This window comes from Nycticebus coucang, chromosome 15, assembly GCF_027406575.1.
Source record: "Nycticebus coucang isolate mNycCou1 chromosome 15, mNycCou1.pri, whole genome shotgun sequence".
NCBI classification, from domain to species: Eukaryota; Metazoa; Chordata; class Mammalia; order Primates; family Lorisidae; genus Nycticebus; species Nycticebus coucang.
The window spans coordinates 77,102,677-77,116,217 of NC_069794.1; the positions used below are offsets into that span (position 1 = coordinate 77,102,677).

Genomic DNA, 13,541 nt, shown 5'->3' on the forward strand with positions numbered 1-13,541 from the left:
GCAACCCTGTGTCCTCCCTCCTGTGTCCTCCCAGCCTCCACACTGGCCCACTCGTGTGGCCAGGGATAATGGTAGCCGCGTGCCCTTTGGAGCCCTCCCTGCCTCTATGCAGAGCCCTTCACCTGGCCAGAGATTGCTGGAGTTTTGGGATCTCTGTGCAAAAGTCACTGGGTGCCAGGCACTCCCAGAACCGTGCGCACCACCTCCCACCCTGTTGCTGGATCCGCGTGTGTCACACGCCAGAGCTGCTTCTACAACCTGAACTCCCTAGCTGGAGCAGCCCCAGAGGAACTACACAGGGTCACTCCCTACAAAGATCAAGCAACAATAGAGTGATCCCACTGGGATCTAATCTTGGAGAGACACCTCCCCAACTCTGAGAACAGCCAGAGGCAACAGTGAAAAACAATCATGAGGCGAAATCAACAGAAAATCTCTGGCAATATGAATAATCAGAGCAAATCAACTCCCCCAAGGATCAATGGGGCAGACACAGCACAAGATCCCATGCACAAACAAATGGCTGAGATGTCAGAAATTGAATTCAGAATCTGGATAGCAAATAAGATTGAATTAGAACTCCAAGCAGTAACCCAAAAGATATCTCAAGAATTCAACAAATTCAAAGACCAAATGACCAAAGATTTCGACACATTGAGACAAGAAGTTGCATCCCTCAAAGATCTGAGAAATACAGTAGAATCCCTCAGCAACAGAATGGACCAAGCACAAGAAAGGATTTCTGACATTGAAGACAAAGTTTTCGAATGCTCCCAAACTCTCAAAGAGGAAGAGAAATGGAGAGCAAAAACATATCACTCTCTCAGAGAGCTCTGGGATAATTCGAAGAAAACCAATATTCGTCTTATAGGGATCCCCAAAAGCGACAAAGTGGCTTCACAAGGCACAGAGTCTCTTCTCCATGAGATTATGAAGGAGAACTTTCCAGACATACCAAGAGATTCTGAAATTCAGATAGCAGACAGTTTCAGAACTCCAGCACGATGCAACCTGAATAAGACATCCTCCAGACACATCATAATCAATTTCACTAAAGTTAATATGAAGGAGAAAATTCTGAAAGCCGCCAGACGAAAGAAAACCATTACCTACAAGGGGAAGAATATTAGAATAACTATCTCTCTGCTGAAACCTTTCAAGCTAGAAGAGGATGGTCATCGACTTTTAATCTCCTAAAACAAAATAACTTTCAACCCAGGATCCTATACCCAGCTAAACTGAGTTTCATTTATGAAGGAGAAATTAAATACTTCAATGACATTCACATGTTGAAGAAATTTGCCATAACTAAACCAGCTCTCCAGGATATTCTCAGACCTATCCTCTATAAAGACCAGCATAATCCTCCACCACAAAAGTAAACTCATCCAGAAAATGTTGATCAAATTCCAACTTCCACAGTCGCAAAAGGAATAAACATGTCCACCGGACTCTCGAAAGGCTTATCAATATTCTCAATTAATGTGAATGGTTTAAATTGTCCTCTAAAGAGGCACAGGTTGGCTGACTGGATACAAAAACTCAAGCCAGATATCTGTTGCATACAAGAATTGCATCTTACATTAAAAGACAAATATAGACTCAAGGTGAAGGGATGGTCATCTATATTCCAGGCAAATGGAAAACAGAAAAAAGCAGGCATTGTAATCCTGTTTGCAGACGCAGTAGGCTTTAAACCAACCAAAATAATAAGGATAAGGATGGACCCTTCATATTTGTTAAAGGTAATAATCAATATGATGAGATCTCTATTAATATTTATGCACCCAACCACAACGCACCTCAGTTTATAAGAGAAACTCTTAACAGACATGAGCAACTCGATTTCCTCCACTTCCATAGTAGTTGGAGATTTTAACACCCCTTTAGCAGTGCTGGATAGATCGTCCAAAAAGAAGCTGAGCAAAGAAATTTTAGATTTAAACTCAACCATTCAACATCTGGACTTAATAGACATCTACAGAACATTTCATCCCAACAAAACTGAATACACATTCTTCTCATCAGCCCACGGAACATACTCCAAAATCGACCACATCCTAGGCCACAAATCTAACCTCAGCAAATTTAAACAAATAGAAATTATTCCTTGCATCTTCTCAGACCATCATGGAATAAAAGTTGAATTCAATAACAATAGGAACCTGCATACCCATACAAGAACATGGAATGTAAACAACCTTATGTTGAAGGATAGATGGGTTATAGACGAGATTAGGAAGGAAATCACTAAATTTTTGGAACAAAACAGTCAAGACACGAATTATCAGAACCTCTGGGATACTGCAAAGGCAGTCCTAACAGGGAAATTTATAGCACTGCAGGCCTTCCTCAAGAAAATGGAAAGAGAGGAAGTTAATAACTTAATGAGACATCTCAAGCAACTGGAGAAGGAAGAACACTCCAACCCCAAAACCAGCAGAAGAAAAGAAATAACCGAAATCAGAGCAGAAATGAATGAAATTGAAAACAAAAGAATTATACAAGAGATCAATAAATCCAAAAATTGGTTTTTTGAAAAGATGGATAAAATAGATAAACCTTTGGCCAACCTAACCACAAAAAAAGAGTAAAATCTCTAATTTCATCAATCAGAAATGGTAAAGATGAAATAACAACAGCCCCTCAGAAATTCAAAAAATCCTTAACGAATACTACAAGAAACTCTACTCTCAGAAATATGAAAATCTGAAAGAAATCAACCACTACCTGGAAGTACACCACCTACAAGACTTAGCCAGAATGAAGTGGAAATGTTGAACAAGCCTATATCAAATTCTGAAACAGCATCTACTATACAAAATCTCCCTAAAAAGAAAAGCCCAGGACCAGATGGCTTTACCTCAGAATTCTACCAAACCTTTAAAGAAGAACTAGTAGCTATACTAGTAAACTTCTTCCAAAATATAGAGAAAGAAGGAATATTACCCAACACATTCTACGAAGCAAACATCAGCATGATCCCCAAACCAGGGAAAGACCCAACAAGAAAAGAAAATTATAGACCAATATCACTAATGAATATAGTTGCTAAAATACTCAATAAGATCCTAACAAACAGCATCCAACAACACATCAAAAAAATTATACACCATGACCAAGTGGGATTTATCCCAGGGTCTCAAGGCTGGTTCAATATACGTAAATCTATAAATGTAATTCAACACATAAATAAACTAAAAAATAAAGACCATATGATTCTTTGAATTGATGCAGAAAAAGCTTTTGACAATATCCAACATCCCTTCATGATCAAAGCACTTAAAAAGATTGGTATAGAAGGGACATTTCTGAAACTAATAGAGGCCATCTACAGCAAACCCATATCCAGTATAGTATTGAATGGAGTTAAATTGAAATCATTTCCACTTACATCAGAAACCAGGCGAGGTTGCCCATTGTCTCCATTGCTCTTTTAACATTGTAATGGAAGTTTTAGCCATTGCAATTAGGGAAGAAAAGGCAATCAAGGGTATCCACATAGAGTCAGAAGAGATCAAACTTTCACTCTTTGTAGATGATATGATCTTATATCTGGAAAACACTAGGGATTCTACTACAAAACTTTTAGAAGTGATCAAGGAATACAGCAATATCTCAGGCTACAAAATCAACACCCATCAATCTGTAGCCAGTATATATACCAACAATAACGAAGCTGAAAAAACAATCAAGGACTCTATTCCTTTCACAGTAGTGCCAAAGAAGATGAAATATTTGGCAGTATACCTGACAAAGGACGTGAAAGATCTCTACAAAGAGAACTATGAAACCTTAAGAAAAGAAATAGCTGAAGATGTTAACAGATGGAAAAACATACCATGCTCATGGCTGGGAAGAATCAACATGGTTAAAATGTCCATACTACCCAAAGCAATATATAATTTTAATGCAATTCCTATTAAAGCTCCATTGTCATATTTTAAAGATCTTGAAAAAAACAATACTTCATTTTATATGGAATCAGAAAAAAACCTCGAATAGCCAAAACATTACTCAGCAATAAAAACAAAGCAGGAGGAATCACGCTACCAGACCTGAGACTGTACTATAAATCGATAGTGATCAAAACAGCATGGTACTGGCACAAAAGCAGAGAAGTAGATGTCTGGAACAGAATGGAGAACCAAGAGATGAATCCAGCTACTTACCGTTATTTGATCTTTTACAATCCAATTAAAAACATTCAGTGGGGAAAAGATTCCCTATTTAACAAATGGTGCTGGGTGAACTGGCTGGCAAGCTGTAGAAGACTGAAACTGGACCCACACATTTCACCATTAACTAAGATAGACTGTCACTGGGTTAAATATTTATTCTTAAGATGTGAAACTATAAAAATATTAGAAGAGAGTGCAGGGAAAACCCTTGAAGAAATCGGTCTGTGCGAGTATTTTATGAGGAGGACTCCCCAGGCAATCGAAGCAGTATCAAAAATACACTACTGGGACCTGATCAAACTAAAAAGCTTCTGCACAGCCAAGAACACAGTAAGTAAAGCCAGCAAACAGTCCTCAGAATGGGAGAAAATATTTGCAGGTTATACCTGTGGTAAAGGTTTAATAACCAGAAGCTACAGAGAACTTAAAAGTATTAGTACAAAAAGAACACGTGATCCCATCCCAGGGTGGGAAAGGGACTTGAAGAGAAACTTCTCTAAAGAAGACAGATGCACAATCTACAAACACATGAAAAAAAGCTCGTCATCCTTAATCATCAGAGAAATGCAAATCAAAATTACTTTGAGATATCACCTAACCCCAGTAAGAGTAGCCCACATAACAAAATCCGAAAACCAGAGATGTTGGCGTGGATGTGGAGAAAAGGGCACACTTCTATACTGCTGGTGGGAATGCACACTAATACGTTCCTTCTGGAAGGATGTTTGGAGAATACTTAGAGACCAAAAAATAGACCTGCCATTTGATCCTATAATTCCTTTACTAGGTTTATACCCAGAAGACCAAAAATGACAATATAACAAAGACATCTGTATCAGAATGTTTATTGCAGCCCAATTCATAATTGCTAAGTCATGGAAGAAGCTATGTGTCCATCGACCCACGAATGGACTAGCAAATTGTCGTACATGTATGCCATGGAATATTATGCAGCCTTAAAGAAAGATGGAGACTTTACCTCTTTCATGTTTACATGGATGGAGCTGGAACATATTCTTCTTAGCAAAGTATCTCAGGAGTGGAAGAAAAAGTATCCAATGTACCCAGCTCTACTATGAAGCTAAATTATAGCTTTCACATGAAGGCCATAACCCAACTATAGCACAAGACTATTGGGAAAGGGCCAAGGAAGGGGAAGGGAGCGGGGTGGTTTTGGTGGAGGGAGGGTGATGGGTGGGGCCACATCTGTGGTGCATCTTGGAATGGGTACAGGCGAAACTTACTAAATGCAGAATACAAATGCCTACATACAGTAACTAAGAAAATGCCATAAAGGCTACGTTGAACAGTTTGATGAGAATATTTCAGATTGTATATGAAACCCGCACATTGTACCCCTTGATTGCACTAATTTACACAGCTATGATTTAACAATAAAAGTAAATAAATTAAAAAAATAATAAAATGGTTTTAATTTTTTAAAGCTTTTTAAAAAAATGAAGATAACTGGCATGTTTTAGAAAAACTTCAGTAAATTCTTTTGTTAAACTTGAAGACAAATTGTTTTTTTAAAGATTTAATAAATTGGAAACTAGTTAATATGGCACATAGTGGGCACTCAATAAATATTTGTTGATTGAATAATGTTCCAACTGAATGATAGAGTATAGCTGAAAAGCAGTAAGATAGGCTGATTTTTACCTACTAAAAGTTTAAATTCATGGGTCACCATGAAAGTTTTGAGGCAGGCTGTGTTATGATCATTATTCCACTTCCAAGAAACACAGTTGACAGTGTAAGTTTCAAATTTCTGGCTTATCAGTGTTTCTGGGAGGGCTTCATTTGTTTCTATCAGCGTGGATTTCATGTTTTTGATTTTTGTATCTCAAAACTTTCTTAATGACCCATGAACAGGTACTGACTTCCACATAAAGGTCATCAAATACACTAATTATTACATGTAGATGATACCGCGAATGTATTTATATGCATAGATTTATTGAAAATATATGCATAAGGAAGAAAAATCTTCCTATTATTTTAATTTTGAATGTCAATATTAAATACTCAAGTAATATTCCATTATTTTAGGACTCAAGCATGCAAGTACTTTTTCCCTCAAAGCTTTTTGAAATTGCAGTATTTTTCTCCTAAAGTTTTACATTTAGATAATGATCTTTTTTTCTCACTTCATCCTCCTCCTTTTTGGTTTAGATGGTTTACATGGCATTTTTGGTGACAGGTTTTCACAATTAAAAGTTTCAAAAACTCTGTTAATAACTGAAGATTCTTCATGAAATTCTTCATACTTGTAGCCTCAAACATACCCGTTTTTTACAATCAAGTACTTTTATTTATTTTGAAGAAGAAACATTGTGCACATTTGTGTTTTTAAAATAATTGTATTGTTGATGATTTTTTTAAAATAATTCACTGAGGTTTAATGATTTTTTTTTTTGATGTACAAATAATCATTGGCTAAGGCTGAAGTGACTTGTGAATTACTTAAAATGGTTTTTCAAATATACTTCTTCTGGAATCTAACCTAACCTAATTACAATTGACTTTTGGTAGTGGTTCTTGATAAAGTATAGAAATTCATAGAACTACAAGACTTGTAAATTATTGGAGGGTAAAATGTTTCTTTTTGCATTCATATATTTTTGTAGGAATGGTTTAGCCTCTTGTTTTTATGGCTGATGTGTCTATTGGCACAAAGTGTAAGTGATGAAAACCAACATAAAGTGTTAAAGTTTTAATAATCAATCTGTGTCATGCTGTAATATTAGGCATGGTGTTGTATTAGTTGTGTTTATGGTCCCTGCATGGCCACAGTCTCTTTTAAATCAGTCTACCCACAGGGTATGTTTTTTTTCCATATGGCCTTGGTGGTGGGCATAAGAATGATAGCCTCTCCAGATATGTCCATGTCCTTATCCGCAGAGCCTTTGGATTTGTTATATTACATGCAAAAGGAAATTAAAGTTGCTAATAAACTGACTTTAAGAGAAGGATATATTATCCTGGACCGTCTGGGTAGGCCCCGTATAATCACAGGCATCCTTTAAATGTGGAAGAGGGAAGTAGAAGATTCAGTGTTAGAGTGCTGTGATGTGGGAATTGGCTGTTTTCTGGTATTGAAGATGGAGGAGGGGGCCATGAGCCAATGGACACAGGCAGCTTCCAGAAGCTGGAGCAGGGAGGGAAGTGGATTCTCCTCTAGACCCTCAAATGAACACAGTTCTACCAATACTTTGATTTTAGCCCAGTGAAATCTATTGTAGACTTCAGAACTCTAGAACTGTAAAATAACTGCTTGTGGGTATTTTAAGGCACTAAGTTTTGTGTTAATTTGATATAACAGAAAGAGGAAAAGTCATATACTACTATATTACTCTAGCCTTGGTTATACTTTGGGCAACATAATCCATTATTGGACCATGAGTGGTACCTGCCTCAAAGATAGTCCCCAGTTAGGCTGCCTCAAGGGATCTTAACATTGCCTGTCCGTCACAAGCTTTAAAACACGGTGCTAACAATCTCCCCAGAGACTATGTTTTAAGTATGTACCAGAGATGACCCATGAAATTAGATATTTGGATGTCTGGAAACAATGAGCTGAGTCAGTCAGATCCTTCAGGAAATTTGAACTAAGAAACACAGTAAATTTAATAATTCATTGTGGGACCTACCACTGGAATGTCATCCAGGGCTGAAGAAGCCATGAGGACCACCTGTAAGCCAAAGTTGTGGAGGAGGCAGAACCTAGGAGAAAGCAGAGCAAGTCAGTTGTGAGGAAAAGCAAAAGGAAGAGCATGGAGAGCTAGTGAAGTGGGAGCTGAACAGGAGAGACCTGAGGGTGGTAAGGTAGAGAAAGCTGGTGGTCCCTAGACCTGCCTAAGGTGGCTTTCCATTCTCATTCAATTCAAAGTGTGTATTGCTTGGGTGTCTTCAGAGTGGACTCTCCCTTTCTTCAGGTTCCTGGTGTGCCTCTGGGGCTTGCAATCCAAAGAGCCTTACAAAAAGAGTACAGTGGTGTGTATGGCAAGGTTGTAATTTTAGAAAACTAAGAAAACGGAGTGCAATGGCCTGATGTCTGCCGAAAATTCATACGTTGAAATCCTGCTCTGCAGTGTGATGGTCTGTAGAGCTTGTCCGTGAGGAAGTGACACGCCTATGTGGTGAGGGTGGAGTCCTCATGAATGGAATTAAGTGCCTTTATTAAAAAGGCCTGTAAGTCATCCCTTCCCCTTCTGCACTGTGATGGTGCAGCAACAGGGCATTTTCCTGAAGCAAAGTACAGCCCTTACCAGACACTGAGTCTGCTGGCTCTTTGATCTTGGACTTCTCAACCTCCAGAACTCTGAGAAATAAAGTTCTTGTTTATAAGCCTCCTGGTATATGGTATTCTGTATGGCAGATCAAATTGACTGATACGCTGAGTTATTAACTGGTGGTAGAACAGCAAATTAGATTATCAGTAGTTTATTTATTAGTGTTTATTCACTCAGTACCCCTGTAGGAACATCAGATAGCAAATAAAATTGAATTGATTTCTACTTAGAAGTTAGACATTTGTAATTTGTTTCTAATTTATAAAAGTAACAGTCATAGGAAACGTGATTATTATGACTGTCCACAAGACAGTACTGGCACATAGCAAATGGCAGCTATGTTTTAGGTGAATCTTTAGTTTTTGTGGGTTTTCTACTGGGTTAACACCCTACATTTTATGGTGTTGACACCATACATTTTTCTGGGTTTTCCACTGGGTTAACATCATACATTTTTATGATCTAAAGTTGTTGGGAAAGATAAGAGAATTTAAAAGAATATTTTTATATTATTTTCTAACTTTAAAATTATTATATATTTTTAAAGTTAAATTTTAGGAACACTTGTTCTGTTACATCTTTTATCATAAAAATGAATACCTCCTTTACTGAGTATTCATTCTTATGATAAAACATCTTTTTTTAAATTTCTTTGTGTATTTGACCATTATTCAGTAGGTCTAGATGATAATGGACTATCTTAATCTTCCCCACTTCTCACTCTCCCATACCTGTATCCCCACCACCACCTCTACTTCTCATACCAGAAAATCATTTTCAGGTGCATTATGGGATAGGTGATATATGATTACCTGGACTTCCAATAGTTGATATGGAGAGAGGTTAGAGTTTATCTACACACACACACACATATATATATTTTATTAAATCATAGCTGTGTACATTAATATGATCATGGGGCACCATACACTAGTTTCATAGACCGTTTGTCATATTTTCATCACACTGGTTAACATAGCCTTCCTGGCATTTTCTCAGTTATTGTGCTAAGACATTCACATTCCACATTTACTAAGATCCACATTTCACTAAGTTGTAAGATACACCGAGGTATAATCCCACCAATCCCCCTCCCTCCCCTCGCTTTCCCCCTTCCCCCTATTCTTAGGTTGTAACTGGGTTATAGCTTTCATGTGAAAGCCATAAATTAGTTTCATAGTAGGGCTGAGTACATTGGATACTTTTTCTTCCATTCTTGGGATACTTTACTAAGAAGAATATGTTCCACCTCCATCCATATAAACAAGAGGTAAAGTCTCCATCTTTCTTTAAGGCTGCATAATATTCCATGGTGTACATATAACACTATTTATTAATCCACTCATGGATCGATGGGCACTTGGCTTTTTCCATGACTTAGCAATTATGAATTGGGCTGCAATAAACATTCTGGTATAAATATCTTTGTTGTGATGTAATTTTTGGTCTTTGGGGTATATGCCTAGTAGAGGAATTATAGGATTGAATGGCAGATCTATTTTTACATCTCTAATTGTTCTCCATACATCTTTCCAAAAGGAATGTATTAATTTGCATTCCCACCAGCAGTGTAGAAGTGTTCCCTTTTCTCCACATCCACGCCAACATCTCTGGTCTTGGGATTTTGTGATATAGGCTAGTCTTACTGGAGTTAGATGATATCTCAAAGTAGTTTTGATTTGCATATCTCTGATGATTAAAGATGATGAGCATTTTTCCATATGTGTGTAGGCCGTGTGCCTATCTTCTTCAGAGAAGTTTCTCTTCAAGTCCGTTGCCCAGCCGGCGATGAGACCTCTTGTTCTTTTCTTGCTTATACGTTTGAGTTCTCTGTGGATTCTGGTTATTAAACCTTTGTCGGAGACATAACCTGCAAATGTTTTCTCCCATTCTGAGGGCTGTTTGCTTGCTTTACTTACTGTGTTCTTGGCTGTGCAGAAGCTTTTTAGTTTGATCAAGTCCCAGTAGTGTATTTTTGAAGCTACTTCAATTGCTCGGGGGGTCCTCCTCATAAAATACTGGCCCAGACCGATTTCTTCCAGGGTTTTCCCTGCACTCTCTTCTAGTATTTTTATAGTTTCATGTCTTAAGTTTAAATCTTTAATCCAGTGAGAGTCTATCTTAGTCCGTGGTGAAAGGTGTGGGTCCAGTTTCAGTCTTCTGCAGGTTGCCAGTCAGTTCACCCAGCACCATTTGTTAAATAGGGAATCTTTTCCCCACTGAATGTTTTTAATTGGCTTGTCAAAGATTAAATAACGGTAAGTAGCTGGATTCATCTCTTGGTTCTCTATTCTGTTCCAGACATCTACTTCTCTGTTTTTGTGCCAGTACCATGCTGTTTTGATCACTATCGATTTGTAGTATAGTCTGAGGTCTGGTAGTGTGATTCCTCCTGCTTTGTTTTTATTTCTGAGTAATGTTTGGCTATTCGAGGTTTTTTCTGATTCCATATAAAACAAAGTATTGTTTTTTAAAGGTCCTTAAAGTATGACAGTGGGGCTTTAATAAGGATTGCGTTGAAATTATATATTGCTTTGGGTAGTATGGACATTTTAATAATGTTGATTCTTCCCAGCCATGAGCATGGTATGTTTTTCCATTTGTTAACATTTTCAGCTATTTCTTTTCTCAGAGTTTCATAGTTCTCTCTATAGAGATCTTTCACATCCTTAGTTAGATAATTTCCCAAATATTTCATCTTCTTTGACACTACTGTGAATGGGATAAAGTCCTTAACTGTTTTTTCAACTTGACTATTGTTAGTATATATAAAGGCTACCGATTTATGAATGTTGATTTTGTAACCTGAGTTGCTGCTGTATTCCTTGATCACTTCTAGGAGTTTTGTAGTAGAGTCCCTATTGTTTTCCAGATACACAATCACATCATCTGCGAAGAGCGAAAGTTTGATCTCTTCTGACCCTGTATGGATACCCTTGATCGCCTTCTCTTCCCTAATTGTGGTTGCTAAAACTTCCATTACAGTGTTAAAAAGCAATGGAGACAATGGGCAGCCTTGTCTGGTTCCTGATCTGAGTGGAAATGATTCCAATTTAACTCCATTCAATATGATATTGGCTGTGGGTTTGCTGTAGATGGTCTCTATCAGTTTAAGAAATGTCCCTTCTATACCAATTTTCTTAAGTGTTCTGATCATGAAGGGATGCTGGATATTATCAAAAGCTTTTTCTGCATCAATTGAGAGAATCATATGGTCTTTGTTTTTTAATTTGTCTATGTGCTTGATTACATTTATAGATTTACGTATATTGAACCAGCCTTGAGACCCTGGGATGAAACCGACTTGGTGATGATGTATAATTTGTTTGATGTGTTGCTGGATTCTGTTTGTTCGGATCTTGTTGAATATTTTTGCATCTATACTCATTAGTAATATTGGTCTATAATTTTCTTTTCTTGTTGGGTCTTTTCCTGGTTTAGGTATCAGGGTGATGTTTGCTTCATAGAACGTTTTGGGTAGTCTTTCTTCTTTTTCTACCTTTTGGAACAGGTTGAGTAATATAGGTACTAATTCCTCTTTAAAGGTTTGGTAGAATTCTGACATGAACCCATCTAGTCCCGGGCTTTTCTTTTTGGGAGGTTTTGTATGGTTGATGCTATTTCCGAACTAGATATGGGCCTGTTCAACATTTCCACTTGATTCTGGGTAAGTCTTGGAAGGTGACATGCTTCCAAGTATTGGTCAGTTTCCTTTAGATTTTCATATTTCTGACAGTAAAGTTTCTTGTAATATTCATTAAGGATTTTTTTAATTTCTGAGGCGTCTGGTGTTATTTCGTCTTTGTCGTTTCTGATTGATGAGATTAGGTATTTCACTCTTTTTTTCCTGATCAGTTTGGCCAAAGGTTTATCTATTTTATTGACCTTTTCAAAAAAACAACTTTTTGATTTATTTATCTGTTGTGTAATTGTTTTGTTTTCAATTTCATTTAATTCTGCTCTAATTTTGGTTATTTCTTTTCTTCTACTGGGTTTGGGGTTGGAATGTTCTTCCTTTTCCAGTTGCTTGAGATGTCCCATTAAGTTGTTAACTTCCTCTGTTTCCATTCTCTTGAGGAAGGCTTGCTATAAATTTCCCTCTTAGAACTGCCTTTGCGGTATCCTAGAAGTTCTGATACTTCGTGTCTTCATTGTCATTTTGTTTCAAAAATTAGGCAATTTCCTTCTTAATCGCATCTCTGACCCAGCTATCATTCAGCCTAAGGTTATTTAACTTCCATGTTTTTGTATGAGTATGCAGATTCCTGTTGTTACTCAGCTAAACTTTGATTCCGTGCTGGTCCGAGAAGATCCAAGGAATAATTTCTATTCCTTTAAATTTACTGAGGTTAGACTTGTGACCTAAGATGTGATCGATTTTGGAGTAAGTTTGTGGGCTGATGAGAAGTATGTGTATTTACTTTTGTTGGGATGAAATGTTCTGCAGATATCTGCTGTATCCAAATGTTGGATGGTTAGGTTTAAATCTAAAAATTCTTGCTCAGCTTCTTATCGGAGGATAGATCCAACACTGCCAAAGGAGTGTTGAAATCTCCGACAATTATGGAACTGGAAGAAATCAGGTTGCTTATGTCTGTTAGAGTTTCTCTTATAAATTGAGCTGCATTCTGGTTATGTGCATAGATATTAATAATTGAAATCTCATCATATTGAGTCTTACCCTTAACAAATATGAAGTGACCATTCTTGTCCTTCCTTACTTTTGTTGGTTTAAAGCCTATTGTATCTGCAAATAAAATTGCAACACCTGCTTTTTTCTGATTACCATTTACCTGAAATATGGATGACCATCCTTTCACCCTGAGTCTGTATTTGTCTTATAAGTTAAGATGTGACTCTTGTATGCAAGAAATATCTGGCCTGAGTTTTTTTTATCCAGTCAGCTAACCTATGCCTCTTTACAGGACAGTTTAAGCCGTTCACATTAATGGAGAATATTGATAAGTCTGGTAAAATTTGGGGTACCGAGTTTTTCAAAAGTCCTGTGGACATTTTTATTCCTTTCACCACTGTGGAAGTTGGAGTTTGATCAAAAGTTTCTAAG

General features: G+C 37.3%; 1 protein-coding gene across 6 annotated transcripts in view; it reads left to right on the forward strand.

The window, feature by feature from the left end:
- WASF3 (WASP family member 3) overlaps positions 1 to 13,541 on the forward strand; it is a 191,382-nt gene that overhangs the window by 102,226 nt on the left and 75,615 nt on the right. The gene's annotated exons all lie outside the window — the stretch shown is intronic.